Here is a 12,227-nt window from a genome sequence, read left to right on the forward strand (position 1 = left end):
ACAGCGTCTTCACAATCATTGCCATGCTTGAGCCCATTGTTGCAGCCACTGTGTTATTCCATCTTGTTGAGGGCCGTCCCCTTTTTCGCTGACTCATTACGTTACCAAGCATGATGTCCTTCTCCAGGGATTGGCCACTCCTGATAACATGTCCAAAGTGCAGGAGACAAAATCTCTCCATCCTTGCTGCTAAGGAGCATTCTAGTTGTATTTCTTCCAAGACAGATTTGTTTGTTCTTCTGGCAGTCCATGGAATATTCACTATTCTTTGCCAACACCATAATTCAAATTCTTTGGTCTTCCTTATTCATTGTCCAGCTTTTGCATGCGTATGAGGCAACTAAAAATACCATGCCTTGGGTCATGCACATCTTAGTCCTCAAAGTGATATCGTTGCTTTTTAACACTCTACAGAGGTCTTTTGCAGCAGATTGTCCAATGCAAGACATCATTTGATATCTTGACTGCTGCTTCCATGGGTGTTGATTGTGGATCCAAGTGAAAGGAAATCCTTTACCACTTCAATATTTCCTCCATTTGTCATGATGTTCCTTATTGGTGCAGATGTGAGGATTTTTGTTTTCTTTATGTTTAGGTGTAATCCATACTGAAGGCTGTGGTCTTTAATCTGCATCAGTAAGTGCTTAGAGTCTTCTTCACTTTCAGCAAGCAAGGTTGTGTCATCTACATGTTGCAGGTTGTTAATGAGTCTTCCTACAATTCTGATGTCAAATTCTTCTTCATATAGCCCAGCTTCTCAGATTATTTGCTCAGCATACAGATTGAATAAGTATGGTGAAAGGATACAACCCTGACCCACACCTTTTCTGAGTTTAAACCACTCGGTATCCACTTGTTCTGTTTGAACGGTTGCCTCTTCGTCTATGTAAAGGTTCTGTATGAATACAATTAAATGTCTTGGAATTCCCATTTTCTCAATGTTATACATAATTTATTATGATCCACACAGTCACATGTCTTTGCATAGTCAATAAAATACAGGTAAACATCTTTCTGGTGTTCTCTGCTTTCAGCTGAGATAGACCTGACATCAGCAATGATATCTCTTGTTCCACATCTTCTTCTGAATCCGGCTTGAATTTCTGGCAGTTCCCTGTCAACATACTGCTACAACTGTTTTTGAATTATCTTCAGCAAAATTTGACTTGTGTGTGATATCAATGGTATTGTTTGATAATTTCCACATTCTGTTGGATCACCTTTCTTTGGAAAGGGCACAAATATGGATCCCTTCCAGTTGATTGGCCAGGTAGCCATCTTCCAAATTTCTTGGCACAGATGAGTGAGTGTTTCCAGCATTACAGCCTTTTGTTGAAACATCTCAATTGGTATTCTGTCCATTTCTGGAGCCTTGTTTTTTGCCAATGTCTTCAGTGCAGCTTGGACTTCTTCCTTCAGTACCGTCGGTTCTTGATCATATGTTACCTCCTGAAATGGTTGAACATCAACCAATTCTTTTTGGTACAGTGACTCTGTGTATTCCTTCCACCTTCTTTTGATGCTTCCTGTGTTTTTTAATACTTTGTCCATAGAATCTTTCAGTATTGCAATTCGAGGCTTGAATTTTTTCTTCAGTTCTTTCTGCTTGAAAAATGCCAAGTGTATTCTTCCCTTTAGGTTTTCTGACTCCAGGTCTTTGTACATTTCATTATAATACTTTGTCTTCTCAAGCTGCCTGTTATGGATTGAATTATGTCCCCCCAAAAATGTGTATATCAACTTCGTTAGACCATGATTCCCAGTATTGTATGGTTGTCCTCCATTTTGTGATTGTAATTTTATGTTGAGAGGATTAGGGTGGGATTGTAACACCACTCTCACTCAAGTCACCTCCCCATCCAAGGTAAAGGGAGTTTCCCTGGGGTGTGGCCTGCACCACATTTTATCTCTCAAGAGATAAAAGGAAAGGGAAGCAAGCAGAGAGTTGGATACCTCATACTACCAAGAATGCAGCACCAGGAGCAGAGCATGTCCTTTGGACACGGGGTCCCTGTGCTGGAGAAGCTCCTCAACCAGTGGAAGATTGAGGACAAGGACCTTACCCAGAGCCAACAGAGAAAGCCTTCCCCTGGACCCAATACCCTGAATTTGGACTTTTAGCCTACTTTACTGTGAGGAAATAAATTTCTGTTTGTTAAAGCTATCCATTTGTGGTATTTCTGTTATGGCAGCACTAGATGACTAAGACACTGCCCTTTGAAATCTTCTGTTCAGCTTTTTTACTTCATCATTACGTCCATTTGCTTTTGCTACTCTACTTTCAAGAGTCAGTTTCAGAGTCTCTTCTGGCAGCCATTTTGGTCTTTTCTTTCTTTCCTGTCTTTTTAATGACATTTTGCTTTCTTCATATATGATATCCTTGATGTCATTTCCACAACTCGTCTGGTCTTTGGTCATTAGTTTTCAGTGAGTAAAATCTGTTGCTGAGATGGTCTCTAAATTCAGGTGGGATATACTCAAGGTCATACTTTGGTTCTCGTGGACTTCTTTTAATTTTCTTCAACTTCATCTGGAACTCACATATGAGCAACTGATGGTCTGTTCCCCATTTGGCCCCTGGCCCTGTTCTGACTAATGATACTGAAATTCTCCATCATCTCTTTCCACAGATGTCGTTCATTTGATCCTGTGTATTCCATCTGACGAGGTCCATGTGTATAGGCATCATTTATGTTGTTGAAAAAAGGTATTTGCGATGAATGAGTTGTTGGTCTTGCAAAATTCTATCATGTGATCCCTGGCATTTCTGTCACCAAGGCCATAGTTTCCAACTATTCCTTCTTTGTTTCCAACTTTTGCATTCCAGTCATCCGTGATTATCAATGCATCTTGATTACATGTTTGATCAATTTCAGGCTGCAGAAGTTGGTAAAAAATCTTCAATTTCTTCATCTTTGACATTAGTGGTTGGTGCATAAGTTTGAATAATAGTCATATTAACTGGTCTTCCTTGTAGGTGTATGGATATTATCCTATCACCGATGACATTGTACTTCAGGATAGATCTTGAAATGTTCTTTTTGACAATGAATGAGACACCATCCCTCTTCAGTTTGTCATTCTCGGCACAGTAGACCATACTAGTGACGTAACTTCCAGCATCACAGCAACATGCAAGCCACCATCATACGGGAAACTGACAGATGAATGGTGACAGACATAGCAGACATTAATAAGCTTCCATATATCCCAGGTGTTCTGGAAGGCTGTGCATATGCACAAGGCTATGTACACTCTTAGGGATGGCTGTAGAAGGCCCTACTTAGCTATTTATACCTCGCTGAATGTATGTTCTTACATATTATCCAGAAAGAAAGCCATGGTACACTTGTAAACTGCCTGAACTTTGTATGTATTTCCCAACACATACATGAAGATTCATCAGCAATGGCTGAAAATCTTAATGCCTCACAAATTCTGAATAAGCAAAGGCTTACCACTAAGTTGTGCTGACACATGGTGACTTCTAGGTAGCCAGCCTTAAAAATAAAAGTAAGAATTAAAAAAAAATGATCAGGGACCTCAGCAGCCAAACACTATGAGGGAGAAGTAGTTCAGGAAGTAATTTTACACATTACTACAGAAATAATCAAGGAATAATCCAGAGTTGGTACAATACAATATCTAAAATGTCCACTTTTGAAAAAACAATTACAAGATACACAAAGAAACAGGGAAGTGTAACCCATGTAATAAATAGGAGTTGTCCCTGAGGGAAACTAGATATTAGAAGACAAAGATGTGAAAACAGTTTTTATAAATATGTTATAAAAACTAAAAAAGAAACTAAAGGAAAGCCTGTTTAAAGATTTAAAAGAAAGTATAATGACAAAGAGTAATCAGACAGTGAATGCCAATAAAAAGAATATGTAAAAATGACCTAACTTGAAATTCTGGAGCAGAAAATTGTGAAAAATTTACTAGAAAGGTTTAACAGCAGATATGAGCTGGCAAAGAATCTGTGAACTTAAAGTTAGATCACTAGAGATAATGCAATCTTAAGAAAAAGAAAAAAATGGAGAGTCAAAGACCAGTGGGATATCATCAAGCATGCCATCATATGCATATCTGGAGTCCTAGAGTGAGAGGAGGGAGAGGAAAGGACATAAAAAGTATTAGAAGAAATAATGACTGAAAATTTCCCAAATTTGATGAAAAACATTAATATACTCATCCAAGATGATCAACAAAATCCAGTTTGATAAATATAAGAGATTAACACCTAGACAAGTCATAGTTAAATTGCTGAAAAACAAAGAGAAAATATCTAAACTAGCAAGAGAAAAATAATTCAACATGTAGAAGGAAACCACAATAAGAATACTAGCTGACTTCTCATCAGAAATAATGTCTACCAGATGACATTGAAATGACATCTTCAAAATGTGGAAAGAGAAAAAAAACTGCCAACCAATAATATTATATTAAATAAAGCTTTTATTTAAAAATGAAGGCAAAATAAAGATAATTCAAGATAAACAAAGACAAATAGAAATAATTGCTAGCAAACCTGTCTTATAAAAAAAAAAAACTAAAAGAAATTCTTCTATCTGAAAGAACACCAGGTAGTAACTAGAATACACACAAAGAAATAAAGAGCACAGGTAAAGGCAGTTAAATATAAAAAAAATGTATATTTTTCTCTTACTTGTTTTTAAAGGGAATTGCATAAAACAATAATTATTATGTTGTTGGGCTTATAACAAACATAGATGTAATTTATATGACAATAGCACAAAAGAGTGTGCAAGGAATGGAATTATATTGGAACAAAGTTTCTATGTTTTACTAGTATTAAGGTGAAGTAGATTGTGATAAGATAGATACTGTAATCCCTAGAGAAATCACTAAGAAAATACCTTTAAAAATACAGAAAAAAACTACAAATTAAAATGGTACTGTAGAAAATATCTATTTCATAAAAACAAAGGCAGTGGAGAAAAAAATATGATATATATCAAAACAAATGCAGCATGACAGATATAAATCCAACCATATCAATAGTAGCATTAAAAAGTAAATAGATTAAACACTCTAATCATAAAACAGAAATTGTCAAAGTAGATTTAAAAAGTGAAATGTACCATCTACAAGAGATATGCATTACATTGAAAGACACAAATAGGTTGAAATTTAAACAATGGGAAAATATATGCAAACTGAGTAAAAGAGAGAGTGGCTATCTTATATCAGAAGAAAATACTTTAAGACAAAAACTCTTACCAGAGGAAAAGAAGGATATTTAATAATGATAAAAGGAAGAAATAACAATTTTAAACATACATACACATAACCACAGAGCCCAAAATATGTAAAACAAAACTGACAAAATTGAATTAAAAAATAGACAATTCAACAATAGTAGTTGGAATCTTCAATTCCCACATTCAGTAATTGACGTAATAACTAGGAAGATCAACAAATGAATAGATAACATGAATAACACTATAAACCAACTGAAACAAAAACAAAACCAAACCAGTTGCCATCAAGTCGATTCTGACTCATAGTAACCCTTTAGGACAAGGTAGAACTGCCCCATAGGGCTTCCAAGGAGCACCTGGTAGATTTGAACTTCCAACCTTTTGGTTAGCGGCTGTAGCATTTTACCACTACGCCACCAGGGCTTCCATAAACCAACTAAAAAAAAAACCAACTAGACCTAACAAAAATCTGTAGAACATTTTACCCAACAACAGCAGAATATATGTTCTTCCCAAGCACACGTGGAATATTCTCCACAATACAGCATATCTAAGTCAAGCCTCAATAAATTTAAAAGGACTCACAGGCCCATAAAATAAGCAATAACACCTGAGAGGAACGTGCTACTTAAAACAATTATACGAAATCAAAAGGGCAACATTTTCCCAAAAGCAAAGATGAGAAGGCAGGAAGGTGTGGAAAATCAAGAGGAAAGGAAACTAGGACAGAAATGGGGAAAGTGTGGACACACTGTGGGGGATGAAACCAATGTCCTGGAACACTTTATGTACACAGGATAGAATGGGAAACTAATTTGCTCTGTAAAATTTTACCTAATGTACAAAGGTTCTTTTTTTTTACTTATTTGAAAGAATTAAAATTAGATGAAAAAAATTTTTTGACTAAAATGAAAGTATAAATAACAAGGAAATTTGGAAATTCACAGATATGTGGAAATTAACATATTTGTAAATAATCAATGAGAGAGGTGGGGCCAAGATGGCGAAATAATCAGATGCTTTGTGTCATCCTTCTTACAACAAAAGCCCCCCAAAATAAGTCAACCGCATACATATGACAATTTAGGAACCCGAATCATCAAAGACAAAGCAGAAGAATCAAACTGAGTAGTAAATGGAAGGAGAGACAATTCAAAAACAGTCAAAATGGGGAATTACGAATAGTGGAATTGCTGAAGTCCTGCTAGCTGAATCTGCACAGGGCACACACACTGAGGCAAGCAGCTACCCAAGCTGAAACCCACCCCATCTGGTGCAGACAAGTAGCAGCAAATCTGCATGCACCTCCAGAATCAAACAGGAGTGACCCCAGACCTGGAAAAGTTAAGTGCAAGCTCTCAACCAACTGCTTGGGCTTGCACCATAACCTTCCCCCCACCAGAGCTCCAAGGCTGAGGAGCACTCCCTTCTCCCCACCCATCCCCCTCCCTGCTCTGACACCAGTCCCGCAGCATTTGACAACACCATGGCTCCTAAGCCAGGAACTCACAGTTGGGTGTGGAGGCACCTTCACCCAGCCACTGGTGTAGGAATTCCATGGACTTGCAGCACACTTCACCCCCCCTTCACCCCCACCCCATTGCCTTCCAGGCTGAGCCAACACTGCACACCCTCATTAGGACAAAGCAGACAGGACATCCACCTAAAGCCCATTTTCACCTGTAACAGCCAAGTGAGAGCTGCAGATTTGTGACATTTGACACTGCCTTGCTTTATTTTTTTTGCTCCCTAAGAAGGGGCCTCACCCACCCATAGGGGGGCCTGAGGGGTGGCATTACCATCCACTCCATCTAGCTGCCCATGACAGAGGCCTGAAAATTAGGGTTCCCAACCCTTCCAGCCAAATGGCACTGGGCACCCAAGGACCAGCTGCACTACCCTCCTCCCACTATGCACTGTAGCAGACAGGGGCACACCCTCCATGCAGGCACCTGGAGGCAGCCAACAGCCACCTGCCTTGCCCCACATGTCATCCCCCACAGCAACCAGATACCTGTGCATGCTCCTAACAATACCAAGCAGCCCTGCCTGCCTAGGACTGTAGGTGTGATTCTCTGCACCACATACTTGGTGACCAATGACCCAGGCACCTGTGCCATGAACAACCTCACCCCACGAGAGCAGGAACAGACTCTCGAGCTCACACACCTAGTAGCTGCTCCATCCACCTGGAGACAGAAGGTGAGAGCTTCAATGACACTAGTGACCAGAGTAGCACACACGCCCAGCCTTGTTGGACATATCAAAACAAAATGAAACAAAAATACAGGCTACAGTAAGCATAAATAAATAAATATAATAACATGCCTCAGAGATAACAGTCAATATCAAGTCACATAAAGTAGCAGGACAAGATGGCTCCAGAAAGTAACCGAAATAAAGAACCAGAAAACCTTCCAGAGAAAGAAAAGGCAATGGATCTACCTGATAAAGAATTCAAAACACTAATGTACAGAGCTCTACAAGAGATCAGAAAGGAGATCAGGCAAAACTCAGACCAAACCAAGGAACACACAGACAAGCAACAGAAAGATTCGGGAAAACAATATAAGAACAAAACGACAGAATAAACAGGCTGTGAGAAACCATAGAGACAGCAAATAGAAACCCAAAAGATTAACAATAAAACTTCAGAATTAGACAACTCAATAGAAGGTCATAGGAGGAGAACTGAGACAATGGAAGTCAGAATTAGTGAGATGGAAGAAAAATTCCGTGGCACCAGTTTGTTTGAGGAAAAATCAGAAAAAAGAATGACAAAATGAAGAAAGCCTAAGAATTATGTGGGATACTATCAAGAGGAAAAGCCTACAAGTGATCAGAGTACCAGAATGGGGATGGGGGGTTAACAGAAAAAACAGATTTGTTGAAGATTTGCGGGCAGAAAACTTTCTTAATATCATGAAAGACAAGAAGATATCTACCTATCTATCTTAGATAGATATCATTAGATACCTATCTAAGCTCAACGAACCGCATACAGCATAGATCCCAAAGGAATGTCACCAAGATATTATAATCAAACTTGCCAAAACCAAAGGCAAAGAAAGAATCCTGAAAGTGACTAGGAATAAACAAAAAGTCACCTACAAAGGAAAACCGATAAGACTAAATTCAGATTACTCAGCAGAAACTATGCAGGCAAGAAGACAATGGGATGACATATATGAAACCCTGAAAGAAAAAAAATTGCCAACCAAGAATTATATATCCGGAAATATTGTCTCTCAAATATGATGGCTAAATTAGGTCATTTCCAGATAAACATAAATTAAGGGAATTTGTAAAAACCAGACCAAAATTAAAAGAAACATTAAAGGGAAACATTAATAGGGAACCAGAGATGTGAATATGTAAATGACAACAATGTCAAAACAAAAAAGAGGTATTAAATGGTGTAATCATAGAACTTCCATATGGAAAAGTCAAGGAGACATCAAGAAATAAAAGACTGGTTTATACTTAGAAAAATAAAGGCCAATTTCAAAGTAACCACAACAGAAGCTAACAAACCTGCCCATCAAAATAAAAAAAAGAAAAACATGAAGACTCAGCAAACAAAACCAAGAATAATGAAAGTGATTTAGAAAATACATAAAAAGAACTCAGCACAGAAAATTAAGCAGAAAAAAGTAACCATCAACAATGCGCAAAAAAAAAAATCAAAGTGACAGCAGTAAACTCATACCCATCTATAATTATACTGAATGTAAATGGACTAAATGCACCAGTAAAGAGGCAGAATGGTGGAATGAATGAAAAAAAAATGATCCGTCTATATGCAGTCTACAAGAGAAACACCACAGATACAAAGGCATAAACTAAAACTCAAAGGATGGAAAAAATATATATACATCAAGCAAACAATAACCAAAAAAGAGCAGTAGTTGCAATATTAATCTCTGATAAAATAGACTTCAAAACGAAATCCAACATAAATAAAAAGAAAGGATACTACATAATGATTAAAGGATCAATACACCAGGAGGACATAACCATAATAAATATATATGCACTCAATGACAAGGCCCCAAAATACATAAAGCAAACTAACAGGATTGAAAAGAGAAATAGACAATTCCACAAAAATAATAGGAAACTTCAACACACCACTTTCAGAGGATAGAACACCTAGAAAGAAAATAAAGATACAGAAGACCTAAATGCCACAATCAATCAACTCGACCTCATAGACATGTACAGAACTTTCCACCCAACAGCAGCAAAGTGTACATTATTTTCCAATGCACATGGAACAGTCTCCAGAGTAGACCACATTTTAGGCCAAAAGCAAGCCTTAACAAAATGCAAAACATCAAAATAATACAAAGCATCTTCTTTGATCATAATGCCATGAAAGTAGTTATCGACAACAGAAACAGCAAGGGAAAAAAATCAAATACATGGAAACTGAACAACACCTTGCTTAAAAACTACTGGATAATAGAATAAAACAAGAATGGAATAAAAAAATTAATAGAATCAAATGAAAATGAAAACACACCAAAACTTTTGGGACACAGCAAAAACAGTGCTTAGAGGTCAATTCATAGCAATAAACATCAAAAAAGAAGAAAGGGCCAAAATCAAAACATTAACCCTACAACTCGAACAAATAGAGAGCAGCAAAAGAAGCCCTTAGTCACCAGAAGAAAGGAAATAATGAAGATCAGAGCAGAAACAAATGAAATAGAGAATAGAAAAACAATTGAAAGAATCAACAAGACCAAAAGTAGCTTCTTTGAAAAGATCAACAAAATCAAGAAATCATTAGCCAAACTGACAAAAGAAAAACAGGAGAGGAAAGCGAGTAACCCAAATAAGAAATAAACCAAAAACCCAAACCCAGTGCCGTCGAGTCGATTCCGACTCATAGCGACCCTACAGGACAGACTAGAACTGCCCCATAGAGTTTCCAAGGAGTGCCTGGTGGATTCGAACTGCCGACCCTTTGGTTAGCAGCTGTAGCACTTAACTACTACGCCACCAGGGTTTCCAATAAGAAATAAGACAGGTGATATTACAACACACACAACTGAAATAAAAAGGATCATAACAGAATACTATGAAAAATTGTACTCCAACAAATTTGAAAACCTAGAGGAAATGGACAAATTTCTAGAAACACACTACTTACCTAAACTAACATAAACTGAGGTAGTAAAACTAAACAAACCCATAACAAAAGAAGACATTGAAGAGGTAATTTAAAAAAAAAAAAAAGTCCCAGCAAAAAAAGGCCCTGGTCCAGACAGCTTTACTGTAGAATTCTACAAACTTTCAGAAAAGAGCCAACATCAATACTACAAAAGCTATTTCAGAGCATAGAAATGGAATACTCCTGAACTCATTCTATGAAGCCAGCATAACCTTGATACCAAAGCCAGGCAAAGACACCACAAAAAAAGTAAAACTGTGGACCAATATCCCTCATGAACATAGATGCAAAAATCTCAACAAAATTCTAGCCAATAGAATTCAACAGCATATCAAAAAATAATAATAATACATCATGAACAAGTGGGATTTATACCAGGTATGCAGGGATGGTTGAACATTAGAAAATCAATCAAAGTAATCCACCACATAAATAAAACAAAAGAACCACATAATCTTGTCAATGCAGAAAAGGCATTTAACAAAGTCCAACATTCATTCCTGATAAAAACTCTCAGCAAAATAGGAATAGAAGGGAAATTCCTCAACATAATACAGGGCATCTATGCAAAGGCAACAGCCAACATCGTCCTAAATGGAGAGAGGCTGAAAACATCCCCCTTGAGAATAGGAACAAGACAAGGGTGGCCTTTGCCACCAAACGTATTTAATACTGAAAGAGCAAGCTGAACCTAAAGCAGGCAGAAGGGAGGAAATAATAAAGATTAGAGCAGAAATAAATGCGATGAAAAACAGAAAATTGGTAGAGGAAATCAATAAAACCAAAAGGTCTTCTTTAAAAAGATCAACAAAATTGGCAACCTCTAACTAGACTGACCAAGAAAAAAAGAAACACGAATCAAATAATTAAAACTGAAGTGTAAGAAGAGATGTCACTACAGACCTTACAGAAATAAAAAGAATTGTAAGGAATTGCTATGAATGAACGTATGCCAGTCAGTAAGGTAACTTCGATGAAACGGACAAATTCATAGGAAGATACTGACACTGACACAAGAAGAACTAGAATGTGTAAATAGACCTATAACGAGTAAAGTGATTCAATTAGCAATTTACAAATGTCCCATAATCAATAGCTCAGGCCCAAATAGTTTCAATGGTGACTCCTACAAAACACTTAAAGCAGAATAAATACAAATTCTTCATTACTCTTCCAAAGTATAGATAAGGAGGGAACATTTCTCAACTCATTTTATGAGACCATTGTTATCCTGATTGCAAAAGCAAAGATATCACAAGAAAAATTACTGACTAATGAGAGGCGGGGCCAAGATAGGAGAGTAGTCAGACACTTCTGGTGCTTCCTCTTACAACAAAGACCCGAAAAAATAAGTGAAATAATTATAGTTATGACAAGCTAGGAGCCCTGAACATCAAAGGCAAAGTTAGAAAATGGACTGAGCAGCAGGGGGAGGAAGAGATGGTTCAGAAGTGGAGAGGAGTTACCGGACCTGAATCGCAGGGAGCCCTCAGGCACCATTCCCGGGAGCGGCTGCGGTGGGCTGGTACTAGTTCAGCCACAGTTTCCTCAGGGAGAAGCAGCCAGCCACACGGCCTACTCACACCTCCGGAACCAGAGAAGAACGGTGCTCTCGGCAAAAACTAAGTACTTGCGTATATTTTATCATGCCCCCCACCACCACCTCCAAGCCTACTTCAGCAGCTGTCTGTTTCCCTGGGCCTGAGATAGGTCCTGCTGAGCTCTCTGAGCCATTCTTCCAGCCTTAGAGAAGGAATAAATTCACAACTGCAGGAAAAGATAATCTGCCAGCTCCACTAACCTGGGGAGCGCAGGACAGAAGC

This window comes from Loxodonta africana, chromosome X (genome assembly GCF_030014295.1).
Source record: "Loxodonta africana isolate mLoxAfr1 chromosome X, mLoxAfr1.hap2, whole genome shotgun sequence".
Lineage (NCBI taxonomy): Eukaryota > Metazoa > Chordata > Mammalia > Proboscidea > Elephantidae > Loxodonta > Loxodonta africana.